This window comes from Pteropus medius, unplaced genomic scaffold (genome assembly GCF_902729225.1).
Source record: "Pteropus medius unplaced genomic scaffold, Ma_sr-lr_union100, whole genome shotgun sequence".
NCBI classification, from domain to species: domain Eukaryota; kingdom Metazoa; phylum Chordata; class Mammalia; order Chiroptera; family Pteropodidae; genus Pteropus; species Pteropus medius.
The window spans coordinates 2,700,151-2,712,858 of NW_024344253.1; positions in this window are offsets into that span (position 1 = coordinate 2,700,151).

Sequence of the window (12,708 nt, forward strand, 5' to 3'; positions counted from 1 at the left end):
CGTTTTGATTACTGTCGCTTTGTAGTATAATTTGAAGTCAGCCAGAGTGATGCCTCCAGCTTAGTTCTTTTTTCTCGGGATGGCTTTGGCAATTCGGAGTCTTTTGTGTTTCCATACAAATCTGATGATTTCTTTGTTCTATTTCTTTAAAAAATGCCAATGGGATTTTGATAGGGATTGCATTAAATCTGTATAATGCTTTAGGAAATATGGTCATTTTAACTATGTTGATTCTTACAATCCAAGAACATGGAATATCTTTCCATATCTTTGTATCTTCTTTGATTTCTTTTAATAGGGTCTTGTAGTTCTCTTTACGTGTTTTGTTAAATTTATTCCTAGGTACTTTATTGTTTTCTTGCAATCGTGACAGCAATTGTTTTTTCCACTTCTTCTGACACTTCATTATAGGATCGCTATGGATTTTCGAATGTTAATTTTGTATCCAGAGACTTTACTGTATTTGCTTATTGTTTCTAGTAGTGTTCCTGTGGAGTCTTTAGGGTTTTCTATATAGAGAATCATGTCAACTGCAAATAGCGACAGTTTGACTTCTTCGTTTCCTAATTGGATGCCTTTTATATCTTTCTCTTGCCTGATTGTACTTGCGAGGACCTCAAATGTTATATTGAATAACATTGGCTATAGTGGACAGTCTTGCCTTGTTCCTGATCTTAGAGGGAAGGTTTTTAGTTTTTCATAATTAAGTATAATGTTGGCTGAAAGTTGGTCATAGATGGCCTTTATTATGTTAAGGTATTTTCCTTCTATATCAATTTTGTTAAATGTTTTGATCATAAGTAGGTGCTGTATCTTGTCGAAGGCTTTTTCTGCATCTATTGATATGATCATATGATTCTTATTTTTTAATTTGTTTACATGGTGTATCACATTAATTGATTTGCATATGTTAAACCATCCTTTTGTCCCTGGGATGAAGCCCACTTGATCGTGGTGTATAATCTTTTTAATACATTGCTGTATTTGGTTTACTAGTATCTTATTTAGGATTTTTGTGTCTGTGTTCATGAAGGATAATTGGTCCGTAGTTTTCTTTTTCAGTATTATTTTTACCAGGTTTTGGTATCAGAGTAATATTGGCCTCATAAAATGAGTTGGGAAGTATTGCCTCCTCTTCAATTTTTTGGAATAGTTTGAGGAGAATAGGTATTAAATCTTTGAATGTTTGGTAGAATTCACTGGCGAAGCCATCTGTGTCCTGAACTTTTGGTAGGTTTTTGATAATTGTTTCAATTTCCATACTGTTGATCGGTCTATTTAGATTTACAGTTCTTCTTGATTCAGTATAGGAAGATTGTATTTTTCTAAGTACTGGCCCATTTATTCCAGGTTATTATATTTGTTATATACTTTTTTATAGTATTCTTGTATGATCTTTTCTATTTCTGCAATATCAGTTGTAATTTCCCCTCTTTCATCCATGGTTTTGTTTATTTGTGTCCTTTCTTTTTTTTTTTTTTAGTGAGTCTAGCCAGGGGTTTGTCAATTTTATTAACCTTCTCAAAGAACCAGCTCTTCATTGCATTTATTTTTTCTATCACTTTTTGGTTTCAGTATTATTTATTTCTGCTCAAATTTTGACGATTTCTTTCCATCTGCCTACTTAAGGCTTCATTTGTTCTTCCTTTTCTAGTTATTTTAAGATGAAGTGTTAGGTTGTTTATTTGGGCTCGTTCTTATTTTTGGAGATAGGCCTGTAATGATAAGAACTTTCCTCTTATGATTGCTTTTGCCACGTCCCAAAAGTTTCTATGTATCATTCATTTCTATGTATCTCTTCATCTCTCTTTTTATATCTTCCCTGACCCAGTTATTCTTCAGTAGCATGTTCTTTAATCTCCATTTTTTTGTCATTCTCCCTGATTTCTTTTTGCAGTTGATCTCTAGTTTCAAAGCATTATGATCAGACAATATAATAGGTATGATTTAAACTCTCTTATATTTGTTGAGGCTATCTCTGTGTCCCAGTATGTGGTCGATTCTTGAGAATGTTCCATGTGCACTAGAGAAGAATGTATAAGCAGCTGTTTTGGGATGGAAGACTCTGTAAATGTCAATTAATTATGTCCAGTTGGACTAATGTGTTATTTAAGGATGTTACTTCCTTATTGATTTTCTGTTTGGATGATCTGTCCATATCTGACAGTGGAGTATTTAGGTTCCCTACTACGATAGTGTTTTGGTCTGTTTCTCCCTTTAGTTCTGTTAGTAATTGCTTTACATATTTCAGGGCTCCCTGATTGGGAGCATAGATATTAATAAGTGTTATATCTTCTTGGTGCATGTTTCCCTTTATCATTAAGAAGTGTCCCTCAATATCTTTTTTCACCTTTTTTATTTTGAAGTCTCTTTCATCCGATATTAGTACCACTACTTCTGCTTTTCTCTGAATGCCATTTGTTTAAAGTATCAATTTCCACCCTTTCGCTTTGAGTCTATATTTGTCTTTGGAGCTGAGATGTGTCTCCTGGAGGCAGCATATGGTTGGGTTTTGTTTTTTGATCCAGTCTGCAACTCTGTGCCTTTTTATTGGTGAGTTCAGTCCATTTACATTTAGGATGATTATTGAAAGATGAGGTCTTCTTATAGCCATTTTATCTTTTGCTTTCTAGTAGCTCAGTGTTTCCATTGCTTCCTTGTCCTTGTGTTTCTGTTTCTTTATTTTGGCTGGCTTTTATGGGTTTTGCCTCTGGTTCTTCTTGTTTTATGTTATATACTTCAGTTCTGAATCTTTGGTGTGTGGTTATCATTTTGAATATGCAAAGGATAGTTTTATATTTATATATATATATATATATATATATATATATATATATATATACAGTCGTCCATTCTCTTCTGCACGTGCCTTATCTCTATTCCTCTTTGCGTATTTAGATCTTTGAATCCTCCCCTTTTCAGTCATTGTTATCTCAATTTGTCCCTATGTATGCTGAATGTTCATTACTATCTTGTTATAACAATTCACTTCTTGTTATTTAAGCTTATAATGCCCTGTTCTTAGTAAGGATTGCACTCCTCTGCTTTATTTGCCTGATAGTCACTTTACTCCTAATTAAGTCTTTTTTTGTTGTTATTTTGTTTTCGGTGAGCTGACCCCTTTCAGTATTTCCTGTAGTGCAGGCCTCGTAATGGAGAATTCCCTCAATTTTTGTATGTCTGGAAAGGTCTTAATTTCTCCTTCATATCTAAAGAAGAGCTTAGCTGTATACATTATTCTAGGCTGCTAGTTCCTTTCACTTATTAGTTTAAATGTTTGATTCCTTTCCTTTCTGGTTTGTAAGGTTTGTCGTGAGAAGTACGATGATAATCTAATGGGTTTTCCTTTATAAGTTACCGTTTTCTTCTCCCTGGCTGCCTTGAGAATTCTTTCTCTCTCGTTGATTTTTGATAACTTTAATACAATGTGTCTTGGTGAAGGCCTTTTTGGGTTGAGATCATTGGGTGTTCTGTTGACTTCTTGAATTCCAAGTTCCAGCTCATTCCTTAGATTAGGGAAATTCTCATTCGCTATTTATCTGAAAATGCTTTCTAGTCCCTGCTCCTTTTCCTCGCCTTCGATAATGCCCATTATTCTTATGTTTCCTCTTCTGATGGTATCTTTTTTTTTTTTGTATTTCTCTTTCATTATTTTTCATTCTTCGGTTTATTTCTTTTTCCTTCTGATTTATTTCTAGATCTCTGTCTTTGATATCACTGACCCTTTCCTCCATTTGCTTGACTCTGTTTTCCAAGCTTGCAATTTCATTTTTCAACTCTTGCAGTGTGTTTTTTATCTCCAGAAGATCTATTCTTTTCTTTTGGAGGGTTTCAGTCTCCTTGCTCTGCTCATCTAGTTGTTTTTTTAATTCCTGAAATTGTTGATATGACTCGTTTCAGAGCTCACTGAGTTTTTTCAGAAGTACCATCCTGAAGTCCTTGTCATTTACATTGCATATTTCTATGTCTGTAATCTTATTTTCTGGAAATTTTTCTCTTTCTTTCAGAGATGCCTTGTCACTTTGGTTGTTCATGGTTTTTAATGGACTTTTTCTCCAGGCCTGGGCATTAACGAGTATATTCTGTTGTTTTTCCAGAAAGATTTGTTATTTAGAGGCCTCTCTTTAGCCTGCTACTAAGAAGGCGCTTTTCTTTTGGTTTCCAATAGGTAGCATCTAAGCCTCTTGGATCCCTGCTTGATATAAAGCCTAAACAATGTTTTTTTAAAAATTTTTCTTTTAGAAATTTAATCACACTTGCTACTCTCAGTTTCAATCCCTGTCATTGTTAGCAAACAGTTTAGGTAGCGTTTGCTCAGATTTCCCTTGGGGAGCTCTGCAGTATTTGTCTCCGAGGGCATGGGTGGAGGGGCCCCCTGGGTTAGGAGTTGGGGTTTGTGGCTCAGCCTCGGTTTTGCAACCGTGGCTGGTAAAAATCAACTGTTGTTTCTCTGCTGCTCTGTCTCGCTCCTCTGCTTTCTGCCCTGATGACTGGGCCCCGCTGCCTGCTGCGTAGAAGTCCCAGCACTTCCAGGCAGGGTTGTTCAGGAAAGTCGCCACACTTTCACCCTTTATCCTCCTCCTGCAAGGAACTCTGGTGGCTGCGAGAGGCAGCTTCTTTATTTCTCCCAGTCCACCGCTGGACACCTGAGTTTCTGACCTGTGGTAGTTCTTATGCACAGATCCCACGCTCAGACACATGCTGGTGTGGAGTTTGGCTGTTTTTTGTTCAGTTTTAGATGTTCAGATTATTATTGTTTCAAGGGGAGAAATCTGAGGACATCTCTCACTCCATCATGTTTCCCAGAATTCCTTGATTTATTTGTTTATCATATAAAATATGACTTCATTTGTTGAGGCTTGAAGGCAAGGAGGCTAAGCAAAAGCTACAGAATTGATGATTGAATCTAAATAGTTAATCTTAAGAAGTTAAGAACTAAATACTATGGTGAAGCAACCTGAGAGATTCCATCAAGAAGTAAGAAGCCAAAGTTTCAGGACAAGCTAGACAAGTGTGTATCTTCAGAATTGGTCCAGTGCCATAAATTTAATCCTCTTATATTTAAATTCTCCTTCTTTCTCACTCTTATGTCAGATAAATAAGAAAACCTGGTACTTCTCTTTCAGATATATCTATAAAATTAATATCATTTTCTACCACACTGACACTATCTTGGTTTGCCTTGCTTAATTGTTCGCTTAATAAATACCCATCTAAACTGATTTTACTGGCATCCACCACCTCTTTTAAGCTCATGTTCCATACCCCTGCAAGAATTACTGCTCCTCACCCAATTAATATATTAAGGCTTTAACTCCAATGTGATACTATGTGAAGATGTAGCCTTTGGGAAGTAATTAATTTTAGAGAGATCAAGAGGGTGGGACCCTTATGGTGGGATCTGTGCCCTTAAGAGGTGAAAGAGAAAAGAAAGGGGAGAGATGAATGAGGAGGGAGGAGAGAAGGAAAGAGGGAGGAGAGAGAGAAAGAGAGAGAGAGAGCGAGAGAGAGAGAGAGCGCGCAAGAGAGCGAGAGAGCGAGCTGGAAAAGGGGGAAAAGCAGGCAGTGCTTGAAGATTTTAAGGAAAACCTTAAAAAGACTGAAAGGAGAATGATGAAGAAAAGTGAAAAGAGCGAATAAGATCAGTTTTACCAGAAGGAGCACCAGAGAATCTCCAAGCTGCTTCTTTGGCTTAGAGTCAAAACAGAAAGAGCTAGAGTAGGCCGGGGGCATTTGGAGAAGTTGGGAACCAATACCTCCCTCACCTCGGCATTTGCAGATCATGGTGGCTGATAATCATTTTTCTTCAGAAAGTGCCACCAGGTAGAGAAGATTCTGTGTAGATGAAGAAAAGGAATGAGCAGTCAAAAATGAAGGAATGCTGCATCCAGAGAAAAATATGAAGGAGTGAAATATGAAGGAATGGCCGTTTTTCCCATGAGAGAAATATACTAAAGTTCTCTGGTGCCAGAGAGTCCTCAGCCTTCCAGTCTACTTTGTAGTCACATACCCCAAAACCTACGCAGAGCTCGTCATCTGCTTTTCTATTTAAAGAGGAAGATCCTGTTAGGGTAAAAGACCTAAAACAACTTCAGAGGGAATCTAGATTAGCAGCCACACTAATAAACTCGAAACCATAGATTAATAAACAAGTATTTCCAGTGTGGAGCAAAACGAACAACAAAAAAAGAGAAGAAAAATAGAAAAAAATGGGATAACTGACAGCAGAGGGAACACAGAAAATTCAGGACATAGAAGAGGATTCTATGGAATCCTTTGAAAAAGTACTGAAGTACTTTGGGGAGGAAGTCTGTCAATGGGATTAGGGCATCTGTGTTTGCTAATTGGTGCTTATAGAAATTAGGCCCCTACGCTCCTGCAGAGACTGGGAGATAGGGGCACTGTTTCCTTTGATGATTACATTTCAAAGTGGTAGCTTTTTTGGGTTATAAACTGGTAAGAATCTAGGAAGAGATTTATATCTCACAGGGACAGAGGAAGAATTTACTGTTGCAAGTTATGTCAAGTAAATGCTTTAAGAACTGGGAGGTCAGGAGGAAACCTGTCTGAAGAAGCAGAGTCACCACTATGCATAAAAAGTGAGCATTGGGTAAAGGCCTCTTTTTAAATTGCCATAAAACATCTGTGTTAATTTCCTACTGCTGCTACAACAAGCTTCCACAAATTCATCTTAGAATTCTGAAGATTAGATGTCTCACTGGTGAGAAAATCAAAATGTTAGCAGGGCTGATTCTTTCTGAAGATGCTAGTGGAGAATCACTTCTTTGCCTTTTCCAAATTCTAGAAGTCCTATACATCCTTCAGCTGTTGGCTTCTTCCATTTTCTAAGTAGCAGTATTGCACCTTCTTTCCTCTCTGACCTCTGCTTACGATGTTACATCTCCTTCTCTTACTCTGACCTTCCTGCTTTCCTCTTGAGAGACGTATTTCTTCAGAGTAATCTCCCCATCTCAAGATCCTTAATTATGTCTGCAAAGTCCTTTTAACTATCTCAGATAATATATTCACGAGTTTGGGGGATTAGGATGTGAACATCGTTAGGGGACTGTTTTTCCACCTCCCAGGACTCTGCAGCATGACACTTGTTTGCTGCTGACAATTTAAGACCATTGATCTCACACTGTGTGTCTGTTCCCACCCTATCCACGGGACCAAGTAAAGAGGGCTGGGAAATAGGATTTATACACACATGCACATGAGCACACATTGCAGAGCCACTAACACAGCCCCTCTCACCTGAACTGAACGTTCTCTTGTACTGTACATCTGAATCCATGCCTGCAGCCCCAGAGAGAATGATTTACCTAAGGCTGGGGACTGCCTGGTTTCTCTTCTCCTTCTTCATGGGCCCAGTGTTAGTCTTACCTATTGAGATGATGATGCTGGTTTCACTAGCAAATTCCCATGTAATGCCGAGCTCTGGTTTGGAGATTTTAATTTCATTGGATAATGATTTTGGTGATTTTAAACATTTCCTGTTGCTTGTTAAACTGCCGACCCGATTCAGTTCCAAATGACAAGCTTTAAGTATACAAGTGAAAATTTAGCTCCTAATATCTAACAACTACTATAATTTTAAAATCTACTTTCACTTAAGTAACCTTGTAATTCTAAAAAATGGTTGTGTTCCAGAGAAGTGCTGAAATGCCTATAGAATACAAGTCTGGCAGAAACTGTATTAGTGTCATGTGGCTTAGTATTGAAAAGCTCATTCAGAAGTGCTACTGACATGACTGGTGTAGTGCAGCATTTAATATTTGTCTTTATACATCTCTCCATGATGTCAGAACAATCTCTAGTAATCAGAAGAAATTAAAAGAGCTAGAATAAATTATTTGTTAAATCTAAATATATACAATTGACATTTTCAAGAAAATGTGCATAAGAGATGTATTGATTTAGAAAATGAAGATCATTTGTGATTCTGGAAGCAGTGGCTTTTGAGAATAGGACAATAATCTCTTTTATGTTGCCAAAACTATATAGATGGAGTCAGTTTTCCAAAAAGAAGGATAATCTTTAAGATAGCACTTCTTTTAGAGATTTAGTCTAATAAGACTCAGCCATTAATGATTCATGTCCAAATTCCATAATAAATTTCCTTTGTATTTAAAAATTAAATTTAAGTTGAAATTAGTACTGATAGTGACCTTAGAAGTGCAATGAAGAATTATACAGAATATTTAGAGATGCTATTTGCTGCATAATTAGCTTGAAATCCATCAGTTGATCAGTTATTGAGCATTGGCTGGCTCCAGATGCTTGCAATCTTAAGAAAAGACAGAATTGCTTTTAAAAGGATAGAATCTGTCATAGTTTAATATATACGAGGTAATGCCATGTCTGTGTCCTAGAATGAAATAAAGAGCAAATTTGTAGTGAATGCTATAGCTTTGTTCCCCTGGCAATGTTTATCTCATAATTGGGTCTTTCTTTTCTTTTCTTTTCTTTTTTTAAATAAACACCGTTGAAACATTTTATTAAAACTTTGTCTTTTCGTTTATTTGTAAGAAATTATATTTCAACTGACGTATGTCAAAAATGTGCAAGTTTGGTGTTTTCTCTTTGTTATTTTATCTTAATTTTTTCAGACCATCACTCAGCCTTGAAGAATTGTTCTGATTAGAGAGAGGTCTTTGAGAAGGTTTGCAGTACTTCGTGGCTTGTGCAGGCAGGCAGGCAGTTTTCTTCTTGTCTTTTTATCTGGCCAAGGACATCTACATATTATGTCAATAGGCACACGGAAATTTATAGACTGGGATGAGCACAAGTTTCTTTCTCTTTATAGACAGAACTAAAAATATCATTTTGAACACATTTATACTTGAGAGGGCTATACTTCAGGATATGTCCTTAGTCTGCATTGTGCACATTCTTCTTTTTAATATGTATTTTTTAAATACCAGATGAAATTGAAACAGTGTTTATTAAAGCAGAAATGCATTGGTGACATGCATTGGTTTTATTTCAGTCCTTCAGATTCTGCAGCGGACAGAGCTATGGTCTACATCTTACCCACAAAACCTTGATTTTACCCACTAGCCCTTCTGTTGGATACCTGGTGACTTTATCTTTCATCAGCAATAGGACTCTGTTGCCCTCATTAAAAGATACATATTTAATTCAAACTTTTAAAGAGCTGTGAAAATATGTATTTAAACATGTTTATCACAAATTACAGAGAACTTTTGAGGTAGTCAAAAAGGTTTCAAGAGAAAGAAAAAAAGCCTTAAAAACCCCCTGTTAAACAGCAGTAACATTGCTTTCATATAAAATAGTGTGATACAGGATATTGGCTGACTATCTAGGATCTATCCATTTGAATTTGTTTGTCAAATAATTAACTGGACACTAAGCAAAAGCAATCCTCCAAATTCCAACATAAAGTTGTAATACCAAGCTTGGTTTGGGAGCATTCACTCAAACTCATTGTAGTAAACAGGTTTTTGAATGTGGCTTTTCCTTTCATGCAGAGAATGGACTGATTAATTTTTCAAATAATAAACATTTTATTTGGTTTATGAAACCAATTACTCTGTTGTCTCCATTACTCACAGATCAGCTTGCTATATTTGGTAACAAAGGTAGGAGTTAAACTCATCTTAGTTTTTGCCCACAATTTATGAAAGGATAATCCAGTTCATAGGAAATGAGGTACTTCAAGTATTCGACGAATAGAAAGTATTTCTCTGTCAGCATGGATTCACCTTCAAATATGTCTCATACTGATCTCTGGACTATTGCTATATGCCACATTGATCCTTGTAGGAATAATTGTAGAGTTTCCAGGATTTCTTTTACTATCAGAAAAAAAAAAACAAAAAACACTGGAATCACTTCACCTGTGGTTTGTAGTGAAAAACATCAGTCTGAGCTTAGAGTCGTGGATAAAGTGTATAATTTGTTTGGTGCTGAATTCTGTGACAGGAAAAATAAATTCCTATTGGGAAGGGTAGTGGAGAGAGGGATCTTATTAATTAAATAAAAAAAGATTTTTTTTCAGCAGTAAGCATTTTTAAGGTTTAAATTTTTCTTTTACCATTTGCTGGCTTGAACCTACTGATCAGCCCTTCATTGCCATCCCACAAAAGAAAGTGGTTTTTAAATTGATGAAACGGGTGAATACAGTTATGCCTTTTCCTCAGTAGATGCTACAAACATATCCTGGTCCACTAGAAGAATTGCTTACAGATTAAAATAAATAGAATGTCATAATTGTTATTCAAATTGAATATCAAATGCATATAAAACATCCCTAAAATTGTGCTTACCCTTTGACCCAGAGAAGTCACGTGTGAGAATATGGAAATAATCATGTGTCTGAACCAAGATTTTACTGCATGTGTCTGAACCAAGATTTTACCCAATGACAAATTAAAATAGGTAGAATTAGGAAAAACTTGAATATCCAATCATGGTCCGAATAAACATATTGAGGTATACATAATCTAGAAAAGATACAGCAATGATAAACTCTTATATTCAGTGGAAATATATCAAGCACCTACTATATGTCAGAAACTGCTCTAGGAACTGGATATAAAGCAATAAGGAAGACAGCGTTGTGATCTTACTGAATTTCCATTATGTACAAAAGAATCGACGGTAATAGAAAAAGATGTTTAATATATATTTTAAGGGAAAAATGAAGTATCTTAACTTGGCTTCCACAGGAAGCAAATCTAACAGTAGATGACTTATGTGTTATTTTATTAGGAATTGCAGTCCCAGGAGTCAGAAGTGAGGGCCAGCGTTAGTGAGGTTGGGAAGAAGGGAGAGTCAGCAGGAAGAAAAGGCATTATTGATCATGTCACTGCCAAGTAAAACCAATGACTAGATCAGTGAGACTGAGTTCTCAAGAAGCCATAAATGCTCCATATCTGAACTCTGTAGGGTGAGCATTGGGATTGGTAAGAGGGAAAAATGTATCTACTCACTTCTGTATCCCATTAGTCATTTCTTCCCCATGAGAAGTTACCTTCTCCACACCTCCAGTTAGTGGGACGGACACTGAGTGGGTTGATCTGTGAGCATCTGCAAGGCATGTTGGGTGTGCCTATGTGAGGTATGTCAGAGCCCACTCAGGAAGTGACCTGAGCATCTGATGCATGTAGGACATTGACTAAGTAGGTTATATAGTAGTATGAAGACTACAATGCTATTTTTGAGATGGAAATTATTATAATATTAACAATGATTATAGTTTAGTTTTGAGAATATGGTTTGTATTTTGCTTCTTTTATCTGTTTTCTATTTTTTCCTATAATAAACATGATTGCTTTTGTAATAAAAAAATTTTAATGGAATTTTATTCTTCATATTTAAAAATTCTCATTTTCTCAAATTGTTAATTACTTACTTAGGTTTGGCCTAATTTATCCAAATTTATCTTGGCAAATAAGGTAAAAAAAGGATTATCACCTCCATCAAGTGATCAAGCAACTAAATCAATAATTCCCTGTAATCTGTATATATAAAAATAATGCTAATGACCTCATCATTATAGGATATGTTTCTGAACATTAGGAGCTTATATGTGATAAGGAAGACAGAAAATAAATATAAATATATATAAACTAGCATGTCAGATAATAAACCTTTTCTTTGAAGATAACTGAAGTATGGAGTAGAGATGGGGATATGAGAAGTTGGAGTGCAATTTTAGATAGGATGGTTAAAGAATGTCTAACTGAGAGGTCGACTTTGGAGAAGGAAGCTAGAGAGTGATCCTAGAGATAACTTAGGAGAACATTTACAGAGAGGAAACTGCAAGTGCAAAACTGAGATGGGCGTTTGCCTGGCATTTTCAGGGAACATCAAGGAGGCTGGAGTCGTGAAGCTGAGTTAAAAGAAATAGTACAACTACAATACCTTATATAGTGGGTGCTCAATAAACATTAGATCATTTGCAGTAGTGAAGTCAACAGCCTATGTGTTATATAGTTCTAAGTCTTAGTGTAATGTCTAGTAGAGAATATATTTTCAGAATTAATTCTCTCATCCTTGCACTCTCAAAGATGCTAATTCATATTTTAAAAATATTTTATAATTTCACAGTTTTATATTTTGTAATTGCTGTGCTTTATTTGACTTCCTGTTAGATGGTAAGTTTTATGAAGGCAGGACACTGTTATGTTTTATTCATTATTATAGTCCCAGCCTGGCACATATATCTTTTGAAAGGATATTTGCCTCCTTCTAACAGGAATTTTAGAAACAAGTAAGTTCAAGATATAAATAATATAATTAGCTAGAAATTAAATTCACTTTTAAAAAATCAACCCAATCCTTGGTCTTTTAAGCAGAAATATTCTGAGATAAATTAGAGAAGAGAGGGAAAAACATGTCAAAACTGTCAAAATGACAGCATGATGGAAGCCCCCCAAGTTAATTTCCCAGATACACTGAGCTGGCAACAGTAGCCATCGTACAGAATAGTGGACGATACACTTTCTTCATAGCTTTCTTAACTCTGGTGTATTTCACTCAAATATGCAGAATGAAAATAAACATGTTTTTAAAGGAACACAGAGTACCGGCCTAATCTATATTTACACTTTGTACCTCAAGGCTTTCAAAGGAATTGTTCCTTTTACTCCAAATATTTTCCTTATCACTTCTCTTTTTGCTAGCTAGCCTACTTAGTTTTTAGGTTTAAGAACAAATGCCATTTCCTCTGAAAAACCT